We start from the raw sequence: 20,607 nt of genomic DNA, 5'->3' as shown, positions 1-20,607 counted from the left end.
GATACGGGTCTGGTATGGATTGTAGGGGGACCCCCTACGTCAATTTTGCGGCGGAGGGGGGTCTCCTTACAACCCATACCAGACCTAAGGGCCTGGTATGCTCCTGAGGGGGAACCCATGCCGTTTTTTTCATTGAAAATTGGCATGGAGTTCTCCCTCAGGAATGCATGCCGAGCGACGCTGTCATTTTTTTTTAAAATTATTTGTTTTCCCGGCGCGTCTTTTTTTCACCCGTCGTAACTTTAGTGTCCCGTCGCAATCCACAAAGCCGCCCGGCGTCAATTACGTTCGCGCGATGCACGTCGGGAAAATGACGTCACGCGCATGCGCAGTACGGCCGGCGCGGGAGCGCGCCTCATTTAAATTGTAAACGCCCCCCGGAGAGGAGGAACGCCTTACGACGGCGGCACTTAACTTACACTGCTTGAAATTTTTACGTAAGTGCTTTGAGGATCAGGCACTTAGGTAAAAACTTTAAGTCAGTGTAACTTAACTGCTGAAAGTTAAGTTACGCCGCCTGGCTGAGGATTTGGCCCTGTATGCCTATATCTATATTCACAGAAAATGTGGTAGATGTTACTTTACCGGATGTTGAGGCAGGTTCCTCTTCCTCTACATCCCTCGGGGGTGTGGCTTGATTGGCTTGTGCCTCCTGCCTTTCTGCTTCATTGTGCCCTACAAGATTGAAGAAAGGGAAAACATGAGGTTCAAACATTACGAGCGGCCTGAAATGACACCCAAAAATTACTAAATTATAAACAAAAGGGCAATATTGTTGATTTTTAAACAATTATCAAGAAAATAGATCAGTATTTAATCCATTCACAAAGTAATGTCAAATCTGTTGACCAAATTTTTATTTTTAGATATGTAAGCTAACCAAGTCTCCCCTGGATCTGCTCACCCCTGTGTGTGACCCAACATAGGTTGTGATTGTGACAAACAATTGTGCTACTGAGTACACATGTTCAATAAAAAAAGGAGTAGCAAACGCTCCTTTTTGGGAATCTCAAGGTATTTACGTTTCTTCTAAAATAAGCTGAAACACATTTCCATCAATTCCAGAATTGAATACACCTTTTTTTTAAGCCCCAAAAATGTCACAACTTTCATATTTGTGTCGACTAATTGGTCATAGGAGTCGTCGTTCATTCGCCCACAATTCATAAATTTACGAATTTAGTTCAGATACAGTGCTTCAACTCCCCTTTGCACATGCAAACTAGGCATGATGCCATTTCTCATTAATATGGTATTGGATTATTGAAAGTCAGCGAATGAACGACGACTACGACGACTGCATCATGCGTCCACATTCATAATATTCATTTTATGGTCAACCTGCAAAAAAAAAAAAAATGGCACAAAGAACACACCAAAATAATTAATACACATGGAAAAAACTTACTTCTTCTTCGAATCACCCTATTAATTTTGTAAAGTTGGTGGGGTTCCCTTTTTTTTAAATCCGACCACCTTTTGCGCAGGTGCTCTCTGCTCCTGGTTTTCCCAAACTTCCGCTGGAGCCTACGGATGACCTTCTCCATAATTTGGGCTTTGACTTTATTGGGATGCATGTAGGGGCCATGCTTGGCATCATAGTCCTCCCTCCTCAATATGGTGACCATCTCCACCATTTCATGAAAACTCATATTGGAGGCTCTGCAGCGGAATCTGCGGCGTGGTTGGGCCTGGCCTGCCTCCTGGCTTGAGCTAGAATACACCTCCATGTTGTCCATCTTTTCTCACTCACCAAACGACAGAGAAGGGGCGTGGAAAGGACAATACCGAACGTCAGGGGCGGGGTGTCGTGCGGAGCGTCACGCGTGCGTAGTGTAAAAGGGATGGGACGTGTTTGTAAACGGCGTGCATAGTCTGTGGAAGAAGGCGTAAATCACGATCTTTCCTAACGACGAGACGTAAGTTTTTTATTCCGACTTTATTATAGTGAATAGGGAATGAGTTTGTGGGCTAGTTAGGGGAAGTAAGCTAGTGGCTTTAATTACATTATGTTTTGGCTTCTGTTTCATGTGCAGAAAGAATGGATCCCTTCAAGGATGCTGATTTCCTGACAGAATTCATACAAAAATGGAAGGAACATCCTGTTCTGTGGCAAACCAAAAGCACAATAAATAAAAACAAAGATGCCAGGGAGAAAGCTAGACAGAGCATGCTTGTTTTTCTGAAAACAAGGGTCCCCAACGCCACAACAGACACTGTGAAAAGCAAACTAAATTCCATCAGGGGCACCTACAGGGCCCAACGGGTCCAAGTCCTGGCCTCAATGAGGTCTGGGGCTGCAGCTGACTCCATATACAAACCAACCCTGTGGTACTATAGTCAGCTGCAGTTCCTGGACGACCACATTGAGACCAGGGCATCCATGTCTACCCTTCCCCCAAGAGGTAGCTCCCAGCTTCCCAGCAGCCAATCCTCCAGTGTTCCCTGCAGACAAGAGCAGGCAAGCTCGGAGGAAGAGGAAGAGTCCCTGGAGGACCCCAATTGTGAGCCATGGAGAATGGTATGTGTTTTTTGTATGAATTTAGTTAGTATATGACAAGTATAGTAATAATGGTAAATGTATGTTACTATTGTTCTAAATTCTATGTGAATCTCGTAAGTTTAGGGATAGGATCAATAGTCAGTAGTGGGAAAACATGATGGGGTCAAAATGGGCAAATTAATAATGTTTATGAAGGAGTGGGTGGCATTTTCAGATAGGCCAGTAGGGGGGAGTAACGCAATACACCTGCAAGGGGTCCCAGATGGAAGACACCCTTTTTGAGTACTATCTAGTTGACACTAAATTGAATAAAATAATTTTTGGGGAAAAGGCCACTTATTTGCTAAATTAGGCATGCAACAACCCACATAATTCCAGGGGGACCATGTCTGAAGGTGTTTAAGGGGCCACATAATTAGGGATGGCGACCCTGTGTGTAATATATATTGACATTCAATTTACATCACTCATGATTGTAAAAATGTGTGTGATTAATGACAAACACAAATAACATATGTTCCTTTTTTTGATACACAGGCAGACCCAAGCCAGGAAGAGCCAGGGCCCACAGGGAGCCAGGAAGAGCCAGGGCCCACAGGGAGCCAGGAAGAGACAGGGCCCACAGGGAGCCAGGAGGAGCCAGGGCCAACTGCAAGGCAGGAGGTGGCAGAGCCCACTGGGAGCCAGGAGGTGGCAGGCCCCAGTGGGACCCAGGAGGCACGCCGGCGGGATACCATCTCCCGGATCCCTCCATTCCGCAATCCCAATAAACGGCTCAGGAGTATGCGACAAATGGAGGAGGAGACCCAGGGCCTGCTTCGCCAAGCTACTGCAGCCATCCGAGAGCCACCCAGTGAAGTTGAGGGGTTCGCAGCGCTCATTGCAGCCAAGCTGTACAATCTGGAGCAGAGCCAGCGTGTGCGCTGCGAACTCCTCATCTTCCAAGCCATAACCATGGCATCCCTGGGGCAGCTCGATGACGACACCCACATTGTGCGGATTGCTCCTCCTGTCCTTGCTGCTCCTCCTGCTCCTGCTCCTGCTCCTGCACCTGCTCCTGCTCCTCCACTTCATGAGGCTGCTCTGGCTCCTGCCACCTCATCTCCTCCAGGAACCCAGCCCCCAAGGACTCGGGCTACAGGGAAGGCTGCAGGGAAGACTGCAGGGAAGGCTGCTGGGAAGAAAAAGGCCAAGAAATAATACAGTGCCCCTGATGGAATTTTAATGTGGACTCACAGGCTGTATTTGTGGCTTCGGGGACCCTTGTTTTCAGAAAAAATTAAGCATGCTCTAAAGTGCTGCCTACCTTGGCATCTTTGTTTTTATTATGTTGTGTTTTTGGGTTGCCACCTTTTTTTTTGGAAATTTTTAGGAAGACTAAAATAAATGTTAATTTTTCAGCCAAATTTCACCATGTTTCTTTATTGTAGATTTGAGAGATCATTATTGAGTGGGCAGACCCATTACAAAATAAATAATGCAAACATTAACAAGGTAAAAAAACATGCTTGTGGGTGAGTTAACTAAAAAATTAGGTTGTTGCAGACACTTCACACACTCCTAAATAAACACAAAATAGAGATTACTAATCAAATTGGTGACAAAAAAAAAAAAAAAGGTGGACCAATATATATATTTAAAATGTTTAAGATGGAAGATACAACTAAATAACAGAACACAAACATAAACATTATCAAACAAGAAAGAAACTAATTAAAAGCTTGTCATAACTATGTAACAAGATCAGCCGCAACAAACGTCCATTTCTGGGTAGCAGTTAAAAGCAGGGGTTAAAGAAGCGCTTTCTTTTCTTGTCTATAAGCTGAAAAACACCTTAACGAATGTGCTGATTCCATTCTGAACAGTCGTTTTACATGAATGAGCGCTGCCGTCTCCTAACTTGCTTCTGAGCATGCGCGGGCTTAAATCGACGTTTTTACGTACACACGGTCAATGTTTAGAACACAGAAAACGACGTCGGCCAAAAACGACACATAAAATTGAAGCATGCTTCAATTTTTTTCTGTCGTTTTTTAGAAGACATAAAACGACGTTTTTGCCCACACACAGTCAATTAAATTGACGTTTTTGAAAATGACGTTTTTTTCCATCGCAGAAAGCGATGGTTTGTACGCGGCATTACACTGCGGGATCTTAGGATGCAGTACCGCATCCGCCGCTGGGGGCATTTCGAGTCGAAATGCCGCTTCGGGTATGCAAATTAGCACTTACGGAGATCCACAAAGCTTTTCAGCTTTGTTTTTACTCCGTAAGTATTAAGTTGCATGTGTAAAATTAGGGCTGCTTTTACAAAGTGTAAACTGTTTACACCTTGTAAAAGTAGACCCTTCTTTCTCGCGACGCTGTTTTTTTTTTTTTTTTTTTGCCCGCCGTAACTTTTTTTTTCCCGACGCAACTTTTTTTACCCGGCGCGATTCACAAAACTCGGCGTAACGTAAAACCGCGCAAAGCACGTCGGGAAAATGACGTCGGGAGCATGCGCAGTAGTCCGGCGCGGGAGCGTGCCTAATTTAAATGGGACTCGCCCCATTTGAATAGGAACGCCTTGCGCCGGCCGGATTTAAGTTACACAGCCGAAAATTTCTAGGTAAGTGCTTTGTGGATCGGGCACTTAGGTAGAAATTTTCCGGCAGTGTAACTTAAATGGGAATTTTTAAGTTACGGCGGCTGGCTGTGGATCTGGCCCACGGTCTTTAAAGTGGAACTCTGGGAAAAAAAATATTGTGCTCTGTACAAACAAGTTACTACTAATGGTGGTAATCCTAGGTCTTGATCACTGCTGTGTGGTGTAAGAATCCTAGCTCCATTGATGCTTGACAGTACAGCCAGGCTTCTTCTTCTTCTGGCACTGCATCTCTTTATCATCCTGTCATTCACCCTCTCTTTCCTCTTCCCTTGTTCCTTCACAAAACTTCTTGTATTCTGTGAGCAAAATACAAGGGCCTAGATTCACGTAGGGCGGCTTTACGTTGTGCGGCGTAGCGTATCTTATTTACGCTACGCCGCTGCTACTTAGAGAGGCAAGTGCTGTATTCACAAAGCACTTGTGTCCTAAGTTACGTCGGCATAGCGTAAATCGGCCGGCGTAAGCGCGCTTAATTCAAAGTAGGCAGGTCGTGGGCGTGTTGTATTTAAATTAAGCGTGACCCCATGTGGATGCATGGCCGAACGAACGGCGCATGCGCGCGCATGCTTAGTATCACGTCGTATTTATGCCCAAAGATACGCCGGCTCAATGCCTGTGACGTGAAAGTAACCTACGCACAGCCCCATTCACGTATGACTTACGTAAACGACATAAAAAGATACGCTTGTTCCGACGTCCATACCTTGCATGGGCTGCGCCACCTAGAGACCTGCTTTATCTTTACGCCGGCGTAACTAATTGCGACGGGCGTACGTACATTCGTGAATCGGCGTATCTTGCTCATTTACATATTCAACGCGGAAATCAATGGAAGCGCCACCTAGCGGCCAGCGTAAATATGCACCCCAAGATACGACGGCGTAGGAGACTTACGCCGCTCATATCTTGCCCAAATCTTTGCTTAACTGATTCTATGAATCAGGCGCATAGATACGACGGCGGCCATTCGGACTTACGACGGCGTGTCTGGAGATACGCCGGCGTAAGTCTTTGTGAATCTGGGCCAAGGTGTTCTGTAAAAGGACAAGCGGAGAGGCAGTTAAACAACAGGTTCTCCTTTTGTCCATTAACAGAAGATACTGTAGTGCAGTGACATGTATAAGATGTGGTGCGCGGCATAAAAATGTAGCCACAACAATGCACCTGCATGGTTGATGTAGGTCGACACAGCTCAAAGGATATAAAGCCCTTAAAACAATATGTCCTTTACTAAAAACATATGTGAGGGTATAATCACATACCAAAGAGACGCTGGTGTAAAGAAGACCCCTTAATGGATGTGAGGTAAAAAGGGATAAACAGGGAAATGTTTCTGAAATAGAAGGACATAATCAATGAAACCCTTATATTGATAAAATCTATACATACTATTGAGCTGTTACTCAATAGTATAGGGCTTAGCAGTGTACCCTTGCTGTGCTAGGTCCCTGTGTTCATATCCCACTAAGGGCACAATTTCTATGGAACTCATTTGCTTTCTTCAGTTTCCTTCAACAATCTGTAGGGGTGTTTGACTCTTCTTGAGCTTAGGTGACACACCAGACCTGTCTGCCAAGTGCTCCCCTGACTCTTATAAACCTCATGTACATTGCTTTAGCAATGCCCTATCTCTACCTTATTTTCTGTCATCTCCATTTCCCTTTACCTTTCATCTTCTGAGATTTCTCAGCAGTGAGTCTTGTCTTTACATAATGAAGCCAAAATATTTGAGCTTAGGTTTAAGTGTCAATCTTTCCAGTAAGCAGTCTGGGGTTGCTCCGTGAGTATTCATTAATTTGTTCTTCAGTCGTTCCAAGAAACTTTCAACACTTTTCTCCAACACCACATAATTCTCTTATCCCACTAGTCCAACTCTCACTGCCATAGACCATAGCTCTGGTTATATGAGCCTTGTCCTGAAAATTTGATATCTCCACACTTCACTGTCTTGTACAGATGTACCATGATTTCAATACCAAAAAATTACATGCATAATTTCATGTCAGTATTTCCATACAGGTTATGGCGAGAAGGAATTAAGGAAACAAAAAACCCTCAAATCGAATTATCTAATGCCCTGTACACACAATCGGTTCGTCTGATGCAAACGGACCGATGGACCGCTTTCATCGGACGAACCGATCGCGTGTGGGCCCCATCGTTTTTTTTCCCATCGGTGAAAAAAAATACAACCTGTTTTAAATTTTTCTTATGGTTAAAAAAACAATAGAAAAAAACGATCGTCTGTGGGGAAATCCATCGGTCAAAAATCCACGCATGCTCAGAATCAAGTCGACGCATGCTCGGAAGCATTGAACTTAATTTTTCTCAGCACGTCGTAGTGTTTTACGTCACTGCGTTGGACACGATTGGATTTTTAACCGATGGTGTGTGGGCAAGACTGATGAAAGTCAGCTTCATCGGATATCCGATGAAAAAATCCATCGGTTTAGATTCCATCAGATATCCGATCGTGTGTACAGGGCATTACACAGTAAAGCCGTCTTAAAGTAGAAGATAATGAAAATTATATATTTTATAATTAGAGAGCTTTCATCTAAATTCCCTTCTGTTGGGCATGTATGACTGAGAACAGTATGGACGGTAGATCATAAAACCTTCAGAGGCAGACTGAATAAAATGGTTCAGTGTTCTCTGTAGAGCATTGCAGAACATATCTGCACTGCAAAAATTAAGCTAAAGTAAAGCCGTCTTCAAGTAAAAGGTAATGAATATTATACATTTCACAATCAGAGAGCTTTCATCCAAATTCCCTTCTGTTGGACATGTATGACCGAGAACGGTACGGATGGTAGACCATAAACTTCAGAGGCAGAGCATTGCAGAACGTATCTGCACTGCAAAAATTAAGCTAAAGTTTAACCAAAAGCCAAGCAAAGCTCAACCAACTTGATCTTTGTATTTTGTTGTTTGCCTAGATTTTCAATATTAAACTTTAATTATAAAGAAGGTATGGGTTGACTAGCAGTAGTTATGGTGTTATGTATTGTTGAAGATGTTTCACAATTTATCCAAGTAGCTTTCTTAGTGCTAAGGACTGGCATTATAGCTACACAGGTATACCAAACTCTAAATTTTTCTTTTTGGTTTAAGTTTGGTATATATTATGAGTGTGGCATCACAGTGGTCTTACTGCTTTGTAACCACACAAATTATCATCATGTAACTATTATGTACTTGTCGAGGCAGATGTTGACTGTGGGCAATTAACATCTGCCTTGGCAATCTAAATATTTTACAACCTAACATAAAGATAAAAAATGCAATATATCTGCATCTTACGAGTCTTTAGATGTGGTAGTTGTACTAATTGTCTTTGTTTAGAGTTTTTTCCTTTGTTGTCACCTAGTGAACCTGTCAGTAACACACTTCTGGTCCTAGGCTATGAAGAAGCAGCATTGTTACTCTAGGCTTTAGTCTTTGAGAACCCGGATCTTGCCCCAGGGAACATGTATTAATGGAAAAAAAGTTTTAAAAACTTTCGTTTTTTCTGGAGCAGTAAATAAAAAATAAAAAAAATCCTTTAAATATTGTACCTGCTGGGTGTCTATAGTATGCCTGTGAAAACGTCTTTGACAACCCGGGTCTTGCCCCAGGGAACATGTATCAATGGAAAAAAAGTTTTAAAAACTGTATTTTTTTCTGAAGCAGTGATTTTAATGATGCTTAAATTTTAAAAAAAGAGAAATTCCTTTAAATATCGTACCTTCTGGGTGTCTATAGTATGCCTGTGAAGTGGCACGTGTTTAGAACTGTCCCTGCACAAAATGAGATTACTATAAGAAAAAAGTAATTTAAAACTGCTTGCGGCTTTAATGTAATGTCTGGTCCCTGCAATATGGATGAAAATCACTGAGAAAAATAGCACAGACACAGACAGTACACACACCACGTAGCTTTAGGTGCACACTGCAGAGGACACGGACAGTACACTTTACGTAGCTTTAGGTGCAATCTGCAGAGGACACGAGCAGTACACACCAAGTAGCTTTAGGTGTAAACTGCAGAGGACAAAGGCAGTACACAAACTACGTAGCTTTAGGTGCAAACTGCAGAGGACACGGGCAGTACACACCACATAGCTTTAGGTGCAAACTGCAGAGGACACAGGCAGTACACACCAAGTAGCTTTAGGTGCAAACTACAGAGGACAAAGGTAGTACACACACCACGTAGCTTTATGGTGCACACTGCAGAGGACACAGGCAATATACCACGTGAGAATAGTGCAGCTAGCACAATCACCTGCCTACCAGTAAATTAGGAAGAGCTGATCTAGCTAAACTATACAGTGTATAAATATATATACAACACCTGGGATGCATATATATCCTCTACACACTGTAACTTTAACTGACTAGCCTGCCTGCCTGCCTGCTCTATCTACCTACTAAAAATGACACTCTCTCTCTCTCTCTCTGTCTGTCTTCTCTCTTTTAACCACCACAACACACTACACAAGGCCGACCTGCAGGCGGCCTTTTATAGTGTGGGGCGTGTACTAAACCCCCTGAGCCATAATTGGCTAAAGCCACCCTGGCTTTGGCCAATTATGGCTCTCCGTTTTTTGCAAGCTGTGATTGGCCAAGCATGCGGATCCAGCAATGAACTGCGATGCCGCAGTGAATTATGGGCCGTGAAACGCAACTCGAATTTGGCGCGAACGGCCCAAAACATTCGTAATTCGACGAACGATCGAACATACGATGTTCAAGTCGAACATGAGTTCGACTCCAATACGAAGCTCATCCCTACTCCAGATTTGCATACTCAACGTTTACTTTCAATTTTCTCTGTTTCAGTTGACTCACCAAGACTGTATTTACAAAGTATAATCATAGTTTTAAGTTCTTTGCTTAACCCATTGCATGCATAGTGTGTTTTTATATATAAATATATATATATATATATATATATATATATATATATATATATATATATTTATTTTTTATCCTGGATAATTTTTGTCCCAAGTAATGGACATAACTGTAAGGTCTTTTGGAATTCATAAGAAGTATTATGACCAAAGGTCCCATTCGTTAAAATTTTTATGAATTTGCTGACCGCTAGCCTATCATTAGGAAGTTTTAAGTTCGTTTTGGCACTGTCATTTTTAGAATTCCTCACACTACCTTTCCTGGCAGATCCTTCTGTTATACCCTTATTGTTAACTAATCCAGTTTTCACCCCACAAATCCCTTAATCACTCCCTTAGCACATCTTACTTCCACACCAGGAAACCCTTGGGTAGTCAGATGCCATTCTTTTATTTCCCATTTCCCCGGTTGCCCCCTTTTAACTAATTATAGTTAACTTTAAACGTTTTCATTATAAGTTGTGTGGTTTACAGTCAGGCCCGGACTGGGACAAATAATAGGCCCGGGCATTTTAGGCTGAGCAGCCCATTTTTTTTTTTATATATACCGTATTTATCGGCGTATACCGCGCACTTTTTTGCCCTGAAAATCAGGGCAAAATTGTGGGTGCGCGGTATACGCTGATACCCGCTTTCCCGAGCCGAGTTTTGAATACTGCGCCGACATATACCGAGCGCAGTACACTCGGGTATAGTCGGGCAGTCTTGGCTCCTTCCGCGCTCACGTCCTGGACGTCAGCGCGGGTAGCCGAGCATTGCCGACAATACACGAGTGTACTGCGCTCTGTATATGTCGGTGCAGTATTCAAAACTAGGCGCGGGGAGGACGCCGCAGAAGGACGCCGGACCCGACGAAGAGGACACCCGAAGCCGCAGAAGGACGCCGGAACCGACGAAGAGGACACCCGAAGCCGCAGATGAACGCCAGACCCGACGAGGCCGCCGATGGACGCCGCGCAAGACACCAAAACTGTAAGTACTAAAAAAACTTTTTTTCCACAGGATTGGGGGCAACTTTAGGGGTGCGCGGTATACGCGGGAGCGCGTTATACCGCGATAAATACGGTACACAGATCAGGAAAGCATGACATGTTTGTTATTAAATCAAACCCCCCCTACCCCCGGCCCCCTCCTATTACAGTGTGCTTCCAATTGTAAGCAGCGAGGACATTTCATGGTCTGCAGCTGTACATATACAAGAGGAGTGTATATGTGCGGCTGCTGGGCTATGCTGGCTAAAAAGCTCAGGATAGTTCAGACTAGGATCCAAACACACCTGAGCTCACTCCTGCCAAGGGGAATGCTGCAGCTGGCTTTAAGGCCTCAGCTCGGGTTCACACTACTGTGGTGTGAGACACCACATGTAATTCGCACAGGAATCGCTCAACATTCCTATGCGAATTACATGTGGTGTCTCTGGGGTGCGATTTGAGCCATGGATTTGTATGGCTCAAATCGTACTGCATTCAAACCACACTGGTGCAGGACCCTTTATTGTCCACACCAGAATCAGATTACATGGGTGTTCACACCCATGCGATTCGATTCGGCAAACTGTGCTGCGTTTTGTAAACCGATTGTGGAGTGTCGTTAACAGTTAATAGTTCATTTTAGGGCACATTAAAAATATATTACCCAAATCTATATATAAGGCCCCTTTCACACGGGGGCGGTGACGGTAAAGCTCCGCTATTTTTAGCGGCGCTTTACCGTAATTTTTGCGGAAGTATTCGGCCGCTAGCGGGCCGCTTTTAACCCCCTGCTAGCAGCCAAAAAAGGGTTAAATCCATCTGCAAAGTGCCACGGTATGGCCGTACTGTCCATTCATTTTGCTCCAAAGATGCTGCTTGCAGGACATTTTTTAACATCCTGCCAGCGCACCACTCCAGTGTGAAAGCCCTAGGGGCTTTCACACTGGGGTAAAAAAAGTGGCTCTATCAGGGCGCTTTACAGGCACTATTTTTAGCGTTATAGCGCCTGCAAAGCGCCTCAGTGTGAAAGGGGTCTAAAACAATCCAAAAGGTGTCATGCATTTAAAGTGTATATATGATTTTTTGTTAACACTGCCTGCACTTACCCAGCCAACCAGTACTAAACATACCACAATTACAAACACACACACAAAAAAAAAAATCATACATACACTTTAAATGCACCTTTTGGGCCCAAGAAATGTCCCTCTCACACAATGGTTTACACCTGCATTTACACAGCATGATAAGAGCATGCTTTGGTCTGGTCTGGTCAGTGGTCTCTTTTACACAGTAAAGAGTGATGCTAAACTACCTGAGTTCAGCATCACTCTTTTTTACTGTGTAAAAGAGACCACTGACCAGACCAAAGCATGCTCTTATCATGCTGTGTAAATGCAGGTGTAAACCATAATTCAAACAGGCAGGCTGGCTGGCGTTACTTACTTTTTAGCAATCTTCTCTAGGCCCTGGTGCCAGTGGCTGCAGATACACCTTTGCGACAGGCAGAAGGGGATTCCTCCAGGCAGCTCCTCCCCCTTCATGGTCACCTGACCCCTTCATTTCCGCCCCCCTTGAGCTGAATAATCAGTCCGACGGCCGCGGAGCTGGCCGTGTTGATGCCGGCTGAGCGGCCCCCACCCACGGAGCAGCCTAGATGCTTTGGCTTCTGGCGGGGGGGGACTGGGGACCCCGGCCAGAAGAACATGGATGCGGCCCTCCCCGCGGAGCCGGCCGAAGAGAGGCCGGCAGCGGATGAGCAGGGCCGGCTCTAGCAGCTGCCCATGAAGTCAGTCAGACCCGAAATTGACACGTGGCCCTGGCAGCTGCGGCCGACCGGGCATATGCCCGGTGTGCCCTATGGCCAGTCCGGGCCTGTTTACAGTTATGTACATTAATAAGAAGCTTTCATTAGAAGGCTCTCCTCCCACATACGGGAGATCCGTGCACCCTATTTTGTCTCACTCATTTAGCCACATAATATGTGGAAGTCTGATGAAAGCACCCTTTCCCCTGAGGGTGATTTTTGTCCCCACTCACGGGATATGTTTGAATGTGTTTTTCTGTTGAATTACTTATTATTTTCTCTAACCATTTCTGTTTTATTTATTTTCCTCACTTCAGTACTCACATTTATTCCTTTTCTCTCCTCTTCCTTCAAGTCCACCTGGATTGCATCAACTGACTCGAGTAGCCCGTTTATAGGTAAGTCTCTTTTATCTACTCAGCTACCATGGCACTAAACATCCTGGGCCAGATTCTCTAAGAATCTGCGTTGGCGTAGTGTAAGCCATTTACACTACGCCACCGCAACTTACAGGAGCAAGTGCCGTATTCCCCAAACACGTGCTCCGTAATTTGCGGCGCCGTAGTGTAAATGGTCCAGCGTATGGCCGCGTAATTCGAAGGGGGCGGCTTGCATTCAAATTAAGCGTGCCCCCGCGCCGATTGAACTGCGCATGCGCCGGGCTGAAAAATAGCCCAGTGCGCATGCTCCAGCTCACGACGGAAAACGTCAATGACGCCGACGTGTGCGTCATTGACGTAAAGTCGTATTCAAGAACGACTTAGGAAAACGACATAACCGACGGAAAAAGACGACGCGGACCCGACGCCATACTTAACATGGCATATGGCGGACTGGCGTAAGGTTACCCCTCATATAGCAGGGGTAACCTTACGCTTACGGAAACGACGTAAGCGGCGAGTACGCAACGCAAATTTGTTCGAGAATCGGCGTATCAGGCTCATTTGCATAGTCAAATGAGACCTGAACGTAAACGCCACCTAGTGGCCGGCGTTGCATTACATCTAAGATCCGACGGTGTAAGTGACTTACACCTGTCGGATCTTGGCCGTATCTATGCAAAAATGATTCTAGGAATCACTTGCATAGATACCCGGGCTTAGAAACAGAGATACAACGGTGTTTCCTGAGATACACTGTCGTAACTCTTCTGAGAATCTGGCCCCCTGTCCCTGAAAGTCCAGGGACTCAACATCCCCCAAAAACGTACCAAGGCCTTCCGTGCATTTCATGTCAGAAAGGCGCATATAGTTTGCCTACAAGCGACGCATTTCACGAACTCTACACCTAAATTTATGTCCCACTTTTATCTGCAAATCTTTACAGCTTCGGCTGCCTCTAGGCAGCGTGGTACCCTCATAGCCTTTCACCGCTCTACTCCATTTACCCTCCAATCTCAAATTAAAGACCCAGAAGGATGCTACTTAATTCTCATAGGCCATATTATGGACACTGAAATTACTGTAGTGTCATACTACGTGCCTAATAAGCAACCAAACCCGTTTATGTCACACCTACTACAGGTTGTAGATGACCACAAAACAGGAACAGTCATACTTTTTGGAGACTCCAATCAGGTCCTCCTCCCATTTCTAGATAAATCCCCGTACAGCCCACCCCACAATACATTTAAATGGTCTTTTTCCCAACTTCTTTCCAAATATAATTTAGTAGACACATGGAGAGAATGTAATCCCACAAAACGTAGATATTCATACTACTCCCACCCTCATAAAACATTCTCACGGTTTGACCACATATTTCTAACTATTGGTATGATCCCTGAAATAATCACAGCAGAGATAATTCCCATCCCATGGTCCGACCATAATGCAGTAATCACTTCTATTAAATCAGCACTACCCAAAGGCCATGACCCTCCTTGGAATCTCCCAGACATTTTGCTCAAGAACCTATCTTACCGTCAAACCATTGAACAAGCCATAAAAGATTATCTATTACTCAATACCAGCCCCGATATTAATACCCTAACACTTTGGGAAGCACACAAGCCAGTAATACGTAATGTAATACAAAAACAATCAGCTATATTTAAACGTGAACGGAAAACCCTCACTCGCAAACTGGAATCTGAGTTTAATGCCGCCTTTTTATCCCACCAAGACAATCCATCACCACTATCAAAATCTCGCTTAGACTAATCTCGTGTCGCATATGACTTATTTCTGAACAAAGCAGTTGAAAAATCTTATAAATGTTCAAAACATAATTATTTTCTGAATTCTAATAAATCGGGAACCTACCTAGCACACACGCTTAACTCTTTAAGCAATTAATTTAAACCAATTTGTTTAAAATTGGCCAAAGATGTTTTCACGAGTAACCCTATGAAAATAGTCCAGAGATTTCATTCCCACTTAACCTCGCTATATACTTTACCCACTAACTTCGAACCAAAATTAGCAGACGCTTTCTTCCCTGAGATTAATCTACCAGAACTCTCCCTTAACCAAAAGAATGTCTTATGCCGCGTACACACAATCATTTTTCGGCATGTAAAAAATGACGTTTTTAAAAAATGTAATTTAAAATGATCGTGTTTTGGCTTCACATAATTTTTCGGGTTCTGAAAAACGACAAAAAAAATATTCGAACATGCTGTTTTAAACAATGTTGTTTTCGGGTTGTGAAAAATGATCGTGTGTGGGCTTAAACGACGTTAAAAACCCGCGCATGCTCAGAAGCAATTTATGGGACGGGATCGCTCGTTTTGGTAAAACTACCGTTCGTAACGGAGTAAGAACTTTCATCACGCTGTAACAGACAGAAAAGCGCGAATCATCTTTTACAAACACAAAATCAGCTAAAGCAGCCCAAAGGGTGGCGCCGTTTGAATGGAACTTCCCCTTTATAGTGCCGTCGTACGTGTTGTACGTCACCGCGCTTTGCTAGAGCAAACGTTGTTTTAATGATGAAGTTGTAAAAAAAATTGTTTTTTCAAGAGGCTGAAAAACGTTGTTTTTTACAAGCCGAAAAATTATCGTGTGTACGCAGCAGTAGAAGAAAAATTACACCAGAGGATGTCACCAATGTCATCAAAGACCTAAAGCTAAATAAAAGACCGGGTCCGGATGGATACTCCGCTTTATATTATAGAACCTTCGCAGAAACGTTATCACCGATCTTAGCTGAAGCCTTTAACGTACTGCTGGAAGGAAAGTCCTTTAGGCAAGAAACATTAACAGTCATTGTTTGCATGATCCCCAAACTTCCCTCTGATGACACTTTATGTACAAATTACCACCCAATCTCACTTTTAAATCTAGATATCAAAATTCTAGCTAAAATCTTAGCCAACAGATTAAACACTATAATAGGGGAACTCATCCACAAAGATCAAGTGGGTCATGCCAACCCGCCAAGCGGGCAATAATGTCCGCCGGGCAGTATTACTAGCACAAATAGCTAAAGCTCGGCATATACCCTCCTGTTTTCTACAGTATCTCTTGATTTAAAAAAGGCTTTTGAATACGTTCTGACCCGACAATCACAGGTATAGAAACTGCTGGACATCAACACAAATTATGTTTATTTGCAGATGACATATTACTATTTTTGTCCTCCCCACAAGTTTCAGGACCCAACCTCCTTCCCATCCTTAACAAATTTGGGATGATTTCAGGCCTTTTAATAAATCCTAAAAAATCCAGAGCCCTTGATATATCCCTCTCCAAAGTAGAATTAGATTCGGTTAAACATTCACTCCCATTCATTTGGGCTGAGAGGTCAATTCCCTACTTAGAAATTCACCTAACAGCCTCCTATTCTGACCTTTTCGCAGTAAATTACCCCCCAATTCTAAAACAAATTACAAAACGTATACAGCAATGGACACATCTCCCGATCTCATGGATTGGCAAAATGAATGCAATCAGAATGACAATTCTCTCAAAACGACTTTACTTATTTAGAGTTTTGCCAATCTCAATCTCATCTTATTACCTTAGATTACTTCAAAAAGGACAACAACCTTTGTGTGGGACTCCACTAAACCCTGTATTTCACTTCACACGTTACATTTACCAAAACTCAGAAGAGGTCTTGGCTTTCCGAACTTTGCAAATTATTTAAGAGCTGCACACATTGCCAGCCTTTCTAAATATCATGCTACTCATGAAATACCCTTATGGGTTATAATAGAAGCCGCAGAATGTGACCCACTCTCCATCTCCAATTTGTTATGGCTCCTCCCCAAGGAACGCAAAACCTTGTGTAACACCATCACCAAATATTTTCTATCTTTATGGGACAAACTCAAATTCAAACACCAACTACAATCTCCCCACAACCTTTTATTTATAATCATTCTCCAAAAAAACCTTGTTCTACCCAGCATGGGTCTTTCCCAAATCATTCAAGGTTTGGACCTCTCTGAACATTACACGGCTTAGTAACCTAATATCTTCTACGTCCTTCCTCACATTTCCTACCCTTCACGACACCTATAATTTACCAAATTCCGAACTCTTTAGATATCTCCAGATCAAACATTTCTATGCACCATTACTAAGTACTACTACCTCCCTGTCACATACCACACACTTTGAATCAGCCTGTCTGAAGGATCCCCACACAAGAGGTATGATATCTTCTTTATACTCCCAAATTTTAACTTACCCTGGTCTAAAAATTGGTCTTGCTCTTGCTCTTCAAATATCCTGGCGATAGAAACCAACTATAAGGTTTTAACTCATTGGTACCTCGTCCCTTCCAGGTTGGCCAAATTTACGCCAAACCAAACGGCGCAATGCTTTTGAGGCTGCCTTGACCCGGGCACCCAATTGCACATATAGTGGTCCTGCCCATTGGCACAGATATATTGGAAGAAAATATTTGGAGTTACCTCCAGAATGTTTAATCTCAATGTGCTACCTGACCCAGCCACAGCCTTGCTCAATCTAAAACCGGACTGTATTACTTAGAGACAATTTAAACTTCTTACCCAACTCCTCACAGCAGCTGAGCAAACAATCGCAAAGGCGTGGAGGACCCCTGACCTAGAGGTACCCGAGACTGAATCCAGACTAAACGTTTTCATGTCTCATGCCAAAATACTATCAATAGAAAGATATCAAATTCCAGCTTTCAAAAAAACCTGGAATCCTTGGATCAAATACCACTTATCATTAATCTGTGATAACACAGTTCTCATGTCATGGTAGCTGACAACCCTACTCAGATAAAAGTGATTTGCAATCCCAAACCCAAACTTTCAGAGCCTTGGTGCTACCCTACTTTCTGTTGTGAATACTATAATGCTTTTTACACCCTCAGACAGGGAGCCATAGGATCTGAGCTAATCCAGTGGACTCCTGCACTTTCTTCTCTAATCTCCTCACTATTATATTCTTCCTTTTCTTGTGTCTCCCTTTTTGTGTGTGTTTTATTCTTTTACTGAACAGTAATGAAGTATTATTCTATTTAACAAATTTTAACAGCTCCGGTCCAAGCTAATACTCTATATGGTAGTATTATTTCAATCGTAGTTAATTTTTCTTAGTTATATTATCTAATTTACTTTTCTTTTCTGTAATGGTCAAATAACCTACCTTACAGTAGCTACTTAGTGGACCTTAAAATTCCACCATTTATGTTAAACATGGTTTGCTTACTGTTGTATTATTTATTACAACTGCTTGTATTTACTTGTTGATCCAATCAATAAAATATTTTGACAAGGAAATAATCAGTGCTTCAGACAAAATGGAAGAATGGCAGGGCTCAAGTCCTGCGGGAACGTGTGGGAATGGAGTTCCTGCACTTTTTTCACAGCAGGAACTCAGTTTCCTTTGCAGGACTAGAGCAGCCGAGAGCAGCCGAGCAGCCCGAGCCAATCCTTCACTAAGCGGCGATGCCCAGCTCGAGTCACTGTCAGGGGCAGGCGAACCTTAGTAATCCTTTATGTTACTGGCCGCTTCCTGTATATGGATTAATCGGGTAGTGTGCGGGTATTCCGTCACTTCTTCGATGCCGCAATGTCTCCTGGGAGCTTTTGTCATTGTTCCCAGGAGACATTGCGGAGGTCTGCCGCGAGTTATTGCGGGATTTAGAAAGAACTTGCAATGTCTCCTGGGAACAATGACAAAAGCTCCCAGGAGACATTGCGGCATCGAGGAAGTGACGGAATACCCGCACACTACCCGATGAATCCATATACAGGAAGCAGCCAGTAACATAAAGGATTACTAAGGTACAGTGGATCGGAAAAAAAAAACATGCGGTTTAGTAATTATGCATATGAGCGTATCATTTTTTTTTTTTTGGTGGGGAAGTGGATCTTGGGTGGGAGTTCCCACACTTTTTTCCCCAGAACTTGACCCCTGATCTATGAGTTCCTTTCTGCACCTCTGCATGTTCTGTGCTAAGACTTCCATGATCTCTTCTGGGGTTAGGTGGAGGCTGATCTGTGTCCTGCTAAGCTTCATTGTCTCCTCTGTCCCTCTGTGCCAAATTAATTTAGTACTTTTATGTAATATTATAGTGAATATTCTGATAATATTTAAACAGAACTTACAATATCACAATTGCCTTTGGCAACGTTGTGGTAGAGATGAAACAATGCCTCATCTGCAATGATAATTAATTTATACAATAAGGAGAGCATATGCTGAATAAGATATTATTGGGTTTCCTTCTAATTCAACATCTATCTCATACAAAAAATATTAGATTATAACTATTATTTCCAGTATTAATGAAATTACACAGTGATCACAGAGTGATAAGACTAATGAGAAATGGGACTTATTATTCTACTATTTCATATCACTTAATGTAATTAACTAGGGTACAGAACGATACGCACTTTGTCTTTAATTGTTGAAACAAATTGTTCTAAACCAGATGGCTCAAAGGTTCTTAAAAATGATTAGGTCATTTGAATAGTAGATTAAGAAAGTACTTATTGTTATAAAATGTATAAAACAAAAAATTGCACTTATCATTCAAAAAGGTTAAGGCATTTGTCAAAACCACATTTAATTGTTTCCAAACTTGTAAGAATCCCACAGAAAAAGGTCAATGGGATTTGGATGTGAGTAAAGTGCACCTGTTGTTTCGGCGAAATGGATATCTGGTAACCATAAGTTAAAAGGAAATAGGCTCTCTCTCTCTTTTGTAGATAATACGGTTACAGGGTATTCCGTTTCTTTCTAATGTCCAATTTTCAAATTCTTCTGTTATCGTAAACTTGTCTCTTATTAGTCTTAATAGTGTGCATTTGTTTTGTGCCCCTGTGCGCTGCTATTTGCTCCCTATAGAGCAGACTTATGACTCAATGTCATAGTGTCTGCTGCTTACCCAGTTTCCAGATGTCCCATTCTTCTCCATTGATGTGCCCAAAACGTGGGCAGGGAGAGATGCTTCTTTGGGCCGTGACAGAGGAGCTGAGGGCACCCTTGTCATTGCCATTGCTAACAATGCTACAACACTGCTCAACTCCCCTGTCACTGCCCATAGCATAATTGTATACAGTGTATGGTCTTTCATAGGGAGCATAGGGAGCATGCTGGCCACTACAATTCTTTTTACTTTAGTCTAATAGTGCAGGTACTTTACAATTACTAAACACACTGAAATAGTGTGGGGAAATTCAGTGCCATGGGTAGTGGCAGAAGTACTGTGAACTCTCCTCTTATTGCTGCCTACTATTCTACACTCTTAATATTTGTAAGTAACTTGGCTGTATACAGAAATGCTAAAGATAGTAGGTATCAGTACCAACAGAAAGCAAATGGATATTTTAAAATGTCCACTTAGGCT

This window comes from Rana temporaria, chromosome 1 (assembly GCF_905171775.1).
Source record: "Rana temporaria chromosome 1, aRanTem1.1, whole genome shotgun sequence".
Lineage (NCBI taxonomy): Eukaryota > Metazoa > Chordata > Amphibia > Anura > Ranidae > Rana > Rana temporaria.
The sequence above is the reverse complement of the archived record's forward strand: the minus strand, read 5'-3'. Positions refer to the sequence as shown.